The sequence below is a fragment of the Humulus lupulus genome, chromosome 5 (assembly GCF_963169125.1).
Source record: "Humulus lupulus chromosome 5, drHumLupu1.1, whole genome shotgun sequence".
Classification (NCBI taxonomy): domain Eukaryota; kingdom Viridiplantae; phylum Streptophyta; class Magnoliopsida; order Rosales; family Cannabaceae; genus Humulus; species Humulus lupulus.
The window spans coordinates 74,680,879-74,693,974 of NC_084797.1; the positions used below are offsets into that span (position 1 = coordinate 74,680,879).

At 35.6% G+C, this 13,096-nt stretch overlaps 1 long non-coding RNA gene across 5 annotated transcripts; it reads right to left on the reverse strand.

Moving 5' to 3' along the window:
- Window positions 1–288: 288 nt before the first annotated feature.
- Window positions 289–7,419, reverse strand: LOC133780464 (uncharacterized). 5 transcript variants are annotated; one of them, XR_009869340.1, is made up of 5 exons: window positions 7,319–7,419; window positions 6,566–6,690; window positions 6,071–6,151; window positions 5,115–5,162; window positions 289–771 (listed from the first exon to the last, which is right to left on the reverse strand). It is a non-coding gene; the product is annotated as an uncharacterized LOC133780464 (long non-coding RNA). The 5 variants fall into 5 exon arrangements; XR_009869337.1 differs by having other exon boundaries at window positions 290–771; window positions 5,115–5,182; XR_009869339.1 differs by lacking the exon at window positions 289–771 and adding an exon at window positions 827–1,142.
- Window positions 7,420–13,096: the final 5,677 nt, after the last annotated feature.

A 13,096-nucleotide genomic window follows, 5' to 3' on the forward strand; every position in this document is an offset into this window, starting at 1 on the left:
TTGCTACTGCAAAAGCAGAAAACATAGAAACAAATGACCAAAACTCCAGACAAGAGAACTGCCTGTACCATTAAACACTATTCTACATATAAAGAGCAGGTTAATTGCTAAGGCAATTGCTGATACACAATTGTTGAACCAGCTGTAACATACACAGCACAAAGTTCGTACACACAAGGAAAAGCAACAACTAAAAGTAAAAGAGCAGCAACATCTTTTGTAGAAGTTGCAGCCACCATTAACATGCCTCAGGAGACCAAACAACACAACAAAAAAGTATTGAAATAAGAATAAGCACCACTTAAGTAGAAAGAAAAAAAACAGTCAATAAGCAAGCAAGACCATTAAAAGCTTATTTAACGCATGGCCTGTTCATAACAGTTCATTTAATAAGTAATTACGCAAATATAACAAGAAATCTCTATTCCAACAAATAAGATTGTCCTGGCATATAATTGGGAGAAAAAAAATACCTCCTCCATTCATATCAAGCCATGACGACAATAGGGCCAATCCAAAAGGAGTCGATGCCAAAGGATCGGGCCAATCCAGAAGTAGCAAGAGGGCTGCTAGTGCAGACCCTTCCATCTCGAACAAGAGACGAGCTGTCAGTGCCAACTCTCGATATTGGACCAATCTGAGATGGAACAACACTACTTGGACTTCTTATATGAGCCAAAGAAGGAAGGGAACTCAAAGGAGACCCAGTATGCTTCCAATATGCTGCAGCAATTGGCTTGAGATGATTGTTGTGACCAAAGGAAAATCTCCCTAGAGCTGCCAGAATGGAAAAGAAATCAAACTTCATTAGCTCAGTTAACAAATTACAATACTACCCTGGGAGGAGCAGGTTTGTTTGAGCAGCCTCAAGAGTATGAACAAGCTGCCAATATAATGCCTAAAAACCTGGTGCAAACGACTTCTTAGAACTAAACAAGTCAACAAATAAATAGGCAATTTTTTATGATAAACTACATACCAACAGCAACCTCTACTCTGACTAATGGACTTCCATCTGTAGCTATGCTTAATAGGCTTTTAATAATATTAATCTCTGCTCTAATTTTTTCATCATTATCACATTCTTCATCTCCTCCAACACCATCTCTACACAAGTTAGAGCCCACATCAGAAGCCCTAACCTCAAAATAGGACACAAGTATTAAGATCAAATTATATGTAGAAATAGAAATACTCCCATCTTTATAGAGATGGTAGACCATGAAAGTAGTAGATCAGTATAACTAATGTGATAAAATACCAAATTCCAACCCAAGATGATCTGCGGTTCATAAATGATACATTGAAAACTTCAAAAGAAGAAAATGGAAAACTAAGATAAATACTTATCTGTTTGTATTATTATTTTAAGGTCTTCATGAAGTGAACAGGGATAAATGAAGAAACTGTTTAAAATGATGACCGCTAGTCAAAACTATGTGATGCATGTGTGTGTGTGTATACTGTCACACGTTTATTAAACATGTAAACTTTGTTATGCATTATCATCGAATATAAAAGATAGAAAATGAAGCATCTTCAAAGATTAACGAAAGAACTAGTCCTTGGTCCCAAAAATCTATCAGCGGCTGTAAATTCCATCAGAAAATAAAACCAAGCAAAATCTTATAGTTACACAATGCACCCATCAGATATCTCTGCCATCTTTTGCTTGTATAAACCCCTTTATTTTTTTTTCTTCAAATTTCACTCATAATGCAAAATAGGGGCAGCAAGTGGAAAAAGATAAGAAACTTGCAAATGGCATCATCTTAGGCACATGGACTCGATAGATTAGTGGACTTTTCAAACAGCTATGTTGGATTTTCTTTTAATTTAAAATGGTATTTTTCTAGACAGAGGCCACACACTTAATTCATTAAAACAAAGTAGAATACAACACAACATAAGCTCAAGGGCCATTACTCAGACAAGAAAATGAAACACACCAAAAAGAGAACAAATAAAACTACTAAAACTAATCTACAGGACCCTAGAAATGCACAAGACAAAACAAACATAGGAAATAAAAAAGCAAGCACCATACCAAACCAAAGACCAGTAGCAGAACAAAAACAAGAAGCCAAACCATAAAAAAATGCATTACCTTGATAGAGAGTGATGCTGCTAGACAATTTGATGACTTTAAAGCTGAAATGGAGACAATGATTTGAAAAAAGTATAAAATACCATTGTATTTCCCAAATGCCAAAAACTGAGATAAACGATTTTTTTTACTGAATCATTTATTTTTTTTGTGTATTATAATACTTTTTTAATAGAGTTATAATCATGTGTTGTGGAAAGGGTATTTTGTATCTATCCAAATAGGCAGACAATAATATCTTAACACATTAAATGAAACTAGCTAGGAAAAGAAAAACCAAAGTCCAACAAAGCAATGTAGAGTCAGAAGAACCCAACTAAGAACAGAGTCTCATACTAGTGGCAAACTAAGAATAAGCACAAGGGAACATAATCATAACATAAGTCTTACTCTAAACAAAACTATATCAGTACTTTAAAAAAAAAAAAGCTATATCACTCATAAGCATGGGAAGCACTTGCAAGGTCACTTTACAAAATAAATGCTAAATGATAATTTCTTTAATGTGTTAAGATTTAAACTACAAGTATAGAATAAGTAATGGAGAAAAAAAATCTTAAAATGTTAAATTAATAATAAGCCCACATGAATATGATGATGGTAAAACAAGATATAAGATAACAGTAGTACAAATGCAAATATGTATTGACAAAAAATGATTTGGTGATCTATTTGCCTATATATAACATATACTTATATAAGTCTATAGTTCAACTTTGAAGATGGATTGAGCTTGAAAATTACATATAAATAAATATAAAATTAATTATCACTTTCATAAGTGAAAAGATATATGAAGATCCAAAATGATACAAAAAAAAGACACTTAATATGAATAAAGGGGATGCCATAAAGATAAAATTAAACATAAGAAAAGGTAATTTCCTTTTTTTACAACCTTGTCGAATATAAATTCATACCAAATATTTTATTTCCTGCTAGAAACAAAAGTGAAGATATTATAAAATATTTTTTATGGTCTGCATAAATTTCAGAGAGGTATTTCCTCAAACACATAATGGACTGTGCAAAAATAGCTTATAAAGAAGTTTTAGCAGCTCCAATTTTGGTGAGGCCTTACATTGAGCATGATATTTATGAGCACCACTAATCAAACATATTAAGTTAAACCTCATGATTCTGCAACTTCATATAGATATAGTTATATTTATATTTAAGTATTGAAAGTCAAAGTTTTATCACTGCTTGGATCTCATTCAATTACAAGATGGATAGGCTCTACGGGGCTATTTGGGCAGTCACTAGTTCAAGTTTAGTTTCTGAACCAAGGTGGAAATTTGTTATATGTGTCCAGGCAACTAACTTCTAACTGTTTCTGTTAAGTTTGTTGGTTCTATTTCTTTACTTGTAATACTATGCTATATAAGTTTGTATTACTTTAGTTTTTTCACTGGTTGTGAAAAAGAACAAGTTTTATTCTCTAAAATTGTAACATCTTAAGAGGAACAGAGACAAGAGTGTTGTAAAGGTTGTAAAGAGAATTGTATAAGAAAGAATCAATAATAGTGGCTGCCCCTTGGATGTAGACTAGTAGCAATTTTGCTCTAGTTCGAACCAAGTAAATATTTTTTACAACTAATAAATTAATTTAATAGTATTATAGATATTATTATTATACTGTTTGAATCATTTTTTTTGTTGATTAAGACAATAAAAAAAGTAAAAATAAAAAATATATCAAGCTTGGTCTACTGTATATAATAAATTTTATTATTATAGACTATAGATATTTTTATAATTTTTATTAATTAATAACCATAAAATATAAAAAAAAAAGTAGAAAAAATGAAAAAAAAATTTATAAGGTATCGCTCAGTAAAATCCAAGAAAAGTAAGGGGAGGTCATTATTATTAACAAATCATCTATGGTTGAAGAAGTATTGGGGGCACCATCCCAAATTCAAATGCCCTTACTCTTTCTTTTCTTGAAGTAACATCCATAGTGTTATTATCATGGTTATGTTGAGACTTGATCTCAGTGAACTTATCTCAAATTCAAGCATTAACATGGTTCCTAGATTTTCATTTTTCTTTTGATAATGACATTTACAAAGTAAAGAAAATGACAATCAAAACCTACTGAATATTTGCTCAAACTAGCTGTTAATATATATTTAAGACAGAAAATAGCAGCTTCACTCTACTCTCTTCTCTGCTTCCTATTGTCATTGGTGGCCTTTCATTTCTTAGCAACATATTACAAAATCTTGATGTTTTGTTTCAGGTTAATTATGGCAACTTCATGCATGGGCTTATGAAAGAAAACATTCAGCTGAACAGCAAAGTTCTGTCTGAGTTATCTATGCACGAACCATACAGTTTCAAGTTTTGGCTGAATTTCATTGTTTTTTTATGATAGACTGCATGTGAGCAACAGTCATATTTACATGCAAAATTATTAGATCTTAGTTTTCCAGCCCTACAAGTAACTTGGCACTGGTCTATGTTGTGCCTTGACCACCATTTTTTGTTAATCCTACTGGTTTATTTTCTATCAATTTAATAGTCTCTAGTTCAAGAGATTCTAGTGTTGTTTTTAATTTAAAAATCAGATTCTAAAATGGTAGCCACTAACTAATTGGGTTTGGATCAAAGACAAGATTTTAGCTTGGGTTATGGCAATTAAATCTAATCTATATATATGGAAATAATGAAAACAATATGACTAAATGAAAAATCTAATCTATACATATAATGAAAAATCTAATCTATATATATAAAAGCTTACCTAATCATCTATCAATTCCAAGTCAAAAAATGCAAACAACACACAATAAGTTTTCTTCCTTATATCACCGCAGCACACAAACAAATTTTCCAGAACCTACTTCTCTAATACACACAAGTTTTCAACCTTCCGTTATCACCGCAACACACAATTTTAATCTCAGAACCTACTTCTCTATGGATGAGTATTTAAGATATTCAAACTCCTCTAACATTTTTAAGATATTAATAATAAGAGTTAAAAGAACAAATTCTGTACCTCTTGCAAATTAACTTTGCAATGCTCCTTGCCAATTCGATCCACAACCTAAAGAATATAATCAATACCTAAAAGATTAATACAAAATTAAAATTTGTCAATAGATATTAAAACAGCCTTTGAAATCCAAAATTTATCTAATTCGATCTTAAAATTTGGGGATAAAATTTATACACATGTTTACTTTAAATGCATTTTAAGTATGAGTTAGTAAATTTTGACAAAATGGATAGGAGAGTGTGCCTATTTCACACAATACAACAGTAAGTTTTGATCGTTTTCTGAATATATGGGATTAAATGGTACCCTTTCCATAATTGAATCCAGTATATGACAGTTGATTATTGGTACTTTGATAATTCAATTTTAAGTATAATTATGCTGGGCTCAGATTTCAGCTTTGACAAGCTGTAATACAATGAAACTAATAATCCAGAACAATAAAGAGATCCTAAAAGTTATTTAATGGCATCTAAATGCTTGGATATTGGACCTGAAATGGCCACCAAGGCTTGGTAAACAACTATCATTTATCTGCGTATTTTTGTATTTTAGAATATAGAAGTTGGTTGGGCTCATAAGGAACTTTTGAATGACTCAAATGGTAGAATTCATTGAAAGGATAATATAGTAATTTTAGAGTTTTGCTGGGCAGCATTGCCCTCATTTAGCATCTAAATAAGCTTTGAGCAGCACAATTTTGACACACTAACATCACACATACATACCTATGTGGCAACAAGAATGTGTGCACATATCATTAATCATATGCAGAAAAGGTAAAATTGAAGGTGCTTGAATGAAAATAAAAAAACAAGTAAAAGCTTGAATTTGACACTGTTTCTGATCCAATGTTTGAGGACTAAAATGCCAATGTGAGTGAAATTTCGATTCAGACAGAACAACCAACTCTTATTCCTACTTCAAAGTCACAAGGGAAAATAAAGTTTGTGTACCATCCTGAGTCATGAGTGGATAATCAGCAGCACTTAATGTGATAAACCAGTCCCAATCTTCATTAATCTTGAGAAACAACGCTGCAGCATAACAGATAAACCAGTCACTTTTCAAATAAATACCCTCACTCTCACCATTTCTCTATAGTAATTATTTGAAGTATTATAAACACATATATACCATATCATAACTTAAATATCTAATAAAATATGATGCTTGATAATGATCTAGCTACATATTTCATTGAGACAAATCATTTCAGTTATATCTTAATCTACCACATAAATTAAATTTCTACAAAATATTTGTCTATACAAGGTTGCTAATATAATAATATTTGTGTAAAATACAATTGAGAATTGAGATACACTTTTATCCTTTATTATTGTTATTAAATAAAAGCTAGAGCCTAGATGGCCAGAACCTTCCAAATTATTTTAATATTTGTGTGTGTGTGTATAAACCCATTTGTAAAGAAAGGTGAAAGCTCATACCTGAGAGAGGAAATTCCATCAATATTTTTGTAATGGCAATCAGAGAGTTCCATGAACCAGAGCCAAACCACAATAATGGGCATGTGGCAGCCATCTTTGGGGTCACCGGGGTTGTGGGGAGGGAGCTGGCAAGAAGGCTCACATCAAAATCTGAATGGAAAAAGGTTTATGGAATTTCCCAGAATCCTCCTCATCTTGAGCATTACCAACAGCACTAAACTAAATGCAAATGCCGTTATCCATAGACAATAACTTGAGATGAGTGAAAGAACATGCAGTTTTCTCATTGCTAAAAAGACTAGAATTCTTATTGTAATCACAGCAAGCTCAAATAATTTAAGCCAATATCAATGGGTGACACAAATGAATAGAACAAAGTTGTTGGAATAAAGATGTTGGAGAAGATATGAGTGGCTATTAAAGCAAAGCAAAGCAACGACAATGCATGTGGGAACCTCAATGCATGTGACTGGCTTAACAAAGAACCAATTTTACAGAAAATTGAAGGCTGGAAGATGCTATTTCCGTATGAGCATCATTTTCATTAGTTATAACTAGCCATTAGTTTTCTCTACCCAGACAATTGAAAAGTAATTCAAGGAACAAATCTCAAATTCAAATTCAATCTTTTTGGGCAAATAACATTGTAGAGAATCCCAACACATTAATATGATTCAAAGAAGAAGAAAATCATATCTAAACATTTATTTTAATAAAGATAAATATAATTAATATATACATATATCAAACTACCTCTCCCCCTTTCTTCTCGACCCTTTCTCTACAAATTAACCAACCCTCAAATTTCAACCTAGTTCTAAGCTTCAAACCCAGCCCTGTTTCCAGCCTCGCATCGTCGACCACACCACATCCCCATCGCTAGCCATGTGTTGTTGAGCATGTCGAGCCTCCGCATCACCAAGCCCCTATAGGCCTTCATTAGTACACCTGCATACCTTACTGAGAGCATTAGGGCTTCGTCGAGGAGGGAGAGAGAGGCAGAGGAATTAAAGTGACGAAAGAGAGAGGGGGTCGAGGCGAAAGAGTGGCGTGGAGATGAAGAGAAAGAAAGTGAATGAGAGCTGAAGAGGTGGAAGAGTGGAAGAGAAAGTAGTGTATATCTAGATAGATAAGATGGAGATGGAGAGAAACAAAGGCTATGATGGACATGGATGTTGACTATTGGGCAAAGTGTTTTTGGCGAGAGAAAAGAATGAGGAGAGATAATGAATTTTTTTTTCAATTGCCGCTTAAAATTTTTAGGGTCTGATTGGTTCGCGATTAGAAAACTGTATTTTCGAAAAGTAGATTCTAAAATGAAAATCTGAATTTAGTGACTAAAAACATGTTTCTGAAAATGTGATTGGTTCAATGTCTGTAAACTGTTTTTGAGTTTTAAAAAACTGAATCTGTGATTGGTATTAAATTTGAAAATATAACAGAAACTGAATATGTGATTGGTTTAGTTAAATCTGAATATTATTTTAATTTTATATATTTTATATACATAGGTTGTATGACATTAAATATTGATTTATCAATAGATTTAATTAAGTAAAATTTTATAATATTGATAAATTAAAATTTAATAATAATGTATTAATTAAATTCATAACAATACTGTAATGTGGGTTTTTTTTTTAAAATTAAAGTTACATTTTTTTAATTAACTAAACATATAAATATATATTCTTAAACAACTTTATTTAATACAAATGTTCGTATTATTGAATACAAAAGTCTCAGATAATATATTATATAGTTATATGAATTTAAGTTGCATGTGACTAATTTTACTTTCCAAATGCATATATATATGTATGCAACGGGTACAACAAAGACTAATGTAAATCATTTTTATTTTTTTTTGAAAAAGCAACAACAAAATAACAAAGTACTAACAGTCGGTTTTAGGCCTTTTGGAAAAGAAATTTAAAAACTGAGAAAACATGATTTTTTCATTTTCAGTTTTCCTTCGTAAAATTAGGATAGAGTTTTGAATTTTATTTTAAAAAACAGTCAACCAATCAAAGATTAAAATGGGCCCACATATTTTTAGTATTCCAAAACAAAACATTGTATCTGAAATAGATACCAATCAGGCCCTTAGTTTCCCATCTTTCATTTTCAGAAATCCAATTTTACCGTTTTTGTTTCTAATATGACTTATTATATAATACTTTTTTAAAAAGCTTATATTCATGTGTTGTGGAAAGGGTAATTTGTTGTAGTGCAACCTCGCCTACGGAGCCTCGCTTTGCACCAAGAGTCTCGCGAGGACATCCTTCATACCTGGTGCACATCTCGTGCTGATTATATCGCGAGGCACATGCCTCACCTATGATGTTGTACCTTGCTCTAAAGATATCGAGCCTAAGGTCTAAGAGGCCCCTTCACATCTCATTTTCATAGGTCCATCTCGTGAGGTCGTTCCCCCACAGACATCTTGGAACCACGTCATCCGTGATAACATATAAGGGTTTCAATACTTGAAGCTCGTAGGATTAAGGTACCTTGTGAGGGTAAGAATCTACGTATGACTCGAAGAGCTCGTAGAGGTATGAAATGAACTTAGCAACCAAGAGGAGTTAGAGTACAAACATGACGTCCACGCCGGAAAAGTAGTGGTAGTACAAGAATGGTACATGGTAAGGACTCCCTCGGCACGCTTATGAGGTCTGTACCCGACAAGTAGTGGAGGTATAATATGGTACCAAGACATGAATACTTTTGCAGACCCCTGACACGTACTAAAGCCAACCACCACTCCTCCAACACCACTACCACTTGTGCTACTACCTTGACAGTGTACCCGTGCACTATTTTGTCCCCAAAGACCACCATGTATAAGGGCCCATTAGAGCCCAGCTATAAATAGACCTTCACCCCTCAGAATAAGGGGTGTGAAAATTCATTGTATACTCAGGCTATTAAGCAATATACGAGATTTTAATCCATTGTTGGCATGCACTTATCTTTCCTCAAGTCTATTATAAGTTCTTACTTAGTTATTCTCTTACTAACCTTTGAGTTTCCTGACCTAACATAGTTGACAAGCTCTCACCGTCAGCATTTTTCGCCGTCTGTGGGAAGTACAACTAACAAATAGTAGTTCTTCCATTACTTTCAGTAAGAAAACATGGCAAGGCATTCAAAATGCCTACAAGATGACCAAGAAGCGGAGGTTCACCTAGATGGAACCCAGCTAAGGGCGTCCAAGAGGGATCCTCCTCCGCCGATGAATGGAGGTGCGATGGATCTACCCAAAGACAATGGAAAAGAGGAAGAAGTATCATCCCCTGCCATTCATCTTACATCCGATCCAATAGCACATACAACCGCTCCAACGAAGGGTTGTACATCTCACCCTCTGCCACCGCCACCGGTAGCCCTAAGTCTGAACCATCAGGACCCGGGTCCCTCCAAACAAATACATGGTAACTGCCAATGACTACACTCAGTGAGTTCAAGTTTCCGTTCTTGTCGCTACAAAGAGGAAATATGTGACCTGCACTGGAAAAACCAAAGTTTGCTGGCCGCCGTGGAGAACATGCAAGAGGTACTCAACAACCTGTTACATGAAAATTCTAATGTTCCCCTCTCTAAGCATAAAGAGAGCGAACATGTATGTGGAGAAACCACCATGCCCGTGGACGATGGAAAAGCATAGTTCTCCACTAGTCATACCCCTTGCCCACGACACAAGGAAGATTCTACACCAACGGAGCAACCTGGTGCAAACCCCACCTATGAGAGGTGTGAACCCAAGAAAGCCTACAAAAGAGCCTCACCGACCTGAGGAATAAACTTAACCAGAGAGGGTCCGAAGTGAAAACCATACCCCTACATCTCCCCTGATGGACACAACCAAAGCAAGGATTCACCCTAAGAACCCACGGGACTCCTTAAACGAAAAGATGAAGGAATTAAACAATGAAATGCAAAGCCCTCGAAGCAAGATTATCACTGCACCTAGGGGGCACAGAGATGACGAAGAATTTTACTGTCAGTCGCCTTTCACAAGGGAGATCCAGGTTGAGAAACTACCTAACAACTTCAAAGAGCCTCGCATGACTCTGTACGAGGGCATTACGGACCCAAAATATCACTTAGACACCTTCAATAACCTGATAAAGTTAATGGGATCAACAGTAGAGAATAGTGCCATTGCTTCGTCGTTACACTCAATGGGGCGACGTATAAGTGGTAGTAGTTCTCAGGTAAATATCTTCAGCAACACCACGCGGTCCGTGATTATGTTATGTCGAGTACTAACCTTGCTAACATAAAACAAGTCGAGAGTAAAAGCCCAAAGAGCTATATCCACAAATTCAATATGGAAGCAACTAAGATGGGAAGTGCGACTAAAGCAGAGCTCAAGATGGCAATCATAGTGGGAGTTCGTCCTGGAAGAAAGTTATGGGATAACATGCTCAAGAGGGAGATTACAAACTTAGATGACTTCTTCAAAAAAGCCCAAAAGTATATACGTGTGGAAGAGGGCCATAAGAACCTGCATGTTGAGGAAAGCAAACCTTCCTCCAATCACCCTTCTACTAATACGTCTGAAGATTCTTCATAGAAGAGATCATTGTGATAAAGGAATCACTAATCAAGTTGAAGATTGGAAGAGGTCTATAAGAAGGCTTCAAGGAAGAAGCTAGCGGGATTCATAAAGGATAACCTCCGATAAGACTCCATTTATCTAAGTCGCTTAGGAACGAAAGAAGTCAACACAATTGGCCCCCACAAAAATTCAAAGAGGTCGCCAAGCTGACTCCAGAGGTATAATAGGACAATGACATTATGCTACCCTTTCACATTCTCTTCTATTACTAATGTCAAGCACCTATCTTATATATTACATCTCTCGTTTCCAAGGACACTTATATGACGCACATATTGCCATTGTTAGCTGAAATTGTCAAAGCATATCGAAGAGAACGTAAAGCAAAGGGCTTTGCAAGATAGACCCCATCAACCACTAAGGAGGTGTCCAACCTCGCAAACCTCAATAGGCACCTAACCATGTGCAAAATAGGTGCCTAGCCTAGCGAGCCTCAATAGGCACCTAGCCATGTGCAAAATAGGTGCCTAGCCTCGTGAGCCTTAACAGGCACCCAGCCTTGTGCAAAATAGGCATCCAACCTTGCGAGCTACATCAGGAACCTAGCCATGTGCAAAATAGGTGTCTAGCATCGCGAGCCTCAATAGGTGCCTAGCCAAGTGCAAAACAGGTATTTGACCTTGTGAAATATATATAAAAGTACTTATAATATATATATATATATATATATGTGTGAGCAGTGAACCTTATAAGACAACATTTGAGTCTATAAGGACTAGCTACCCTTATAGAATATAAGGAAGTCAAAAGGTCCCTTAAAAGTGACATCTTCATAAACACACCCACCCTACAAAGGGACCACGTTGCAGAAGAAAAAAGGGGAGCCCAAAGAGATCCTTAAGTCTATATCGACTGAGTTTCCTTACCAAGGGAAAAAGGGCTTGAAAATAGGCGCTTGTGAGGTTTCACAAGTACCATCTCCCTATAAGGGTCCCAACATAAGGGGAGATCACCTCAAAGACCAAAAGGGTCCGCATAACAATCCTAGGTTGGCCAAGGTCTCCTAGCCCAAAAAGGGTTGCAAAGAAGACGCTTTTGAAAAAGGTTTCAAAGAAGACGGTTGTGAAAAGGGTTTCAAAGAGGATGCTTGCAAAAAGTTTCTCGAAGAAGACGCTTGCAAAAATAGTACTATGCATAATGACGAGAAGGATGCTTCTCGCACAAAATAAAACACGGTCACAAAAATATATAAAAGGATAGCGAGAACCCAAAGGGTTAACATATCCCTACAAGTAATCAAGGTGCACCAACAGACACGAATCACACGTAGTAGAGAGGTCCCAAATGGAACCCTTTCAAAATAATGCTATTGGCACTATGCCCATGAGGACTCGCAGAAGTTCCTCACAAAAAAAAATAAAATGAACGGCTTCTCAGAGTCCCAAACCAAGGAAAACAAGGCTCCTCAAAGTCTCATACTAAAGAAAAAAGTGGGCTTCTCAAAGTCTCACACAAATGAGAGAAAGAGAAAGGGATTTACACTCCCCTTATACTTCTGTGAGCATGTAAAATTATCTTGTGAATTGGTACATCTGAAACAATTGCAAGATAAGAGGTCCTTGTGTCGTAGGCCCTTGGAAAAATGCACCTGCAATGGGAGGCTGCAATTCAGTAGCCTTCAAATGGAACACACCCGCAATGCAAGGCCCCAATTCAGTAGCCTTCAAATGGAATGCACCCGCAATGCGAGATGCCCTCACTATGCGAGATTCTCCCGAAGTGCGACGCCATAATGCGATGCTCTTGTGTATTCACCTCCTAGTTCAGATGTGCCCGCATCGCGAGGATGCAATTCAAGTCAACTTATGGATATCTCGATGAAGGTCCCGCGATGTCAATAGATGAAGCATGAATTGTTTGTGGCCTTGCATGTCCATGCTTACTCCTTTTCACCCAGCACTTGA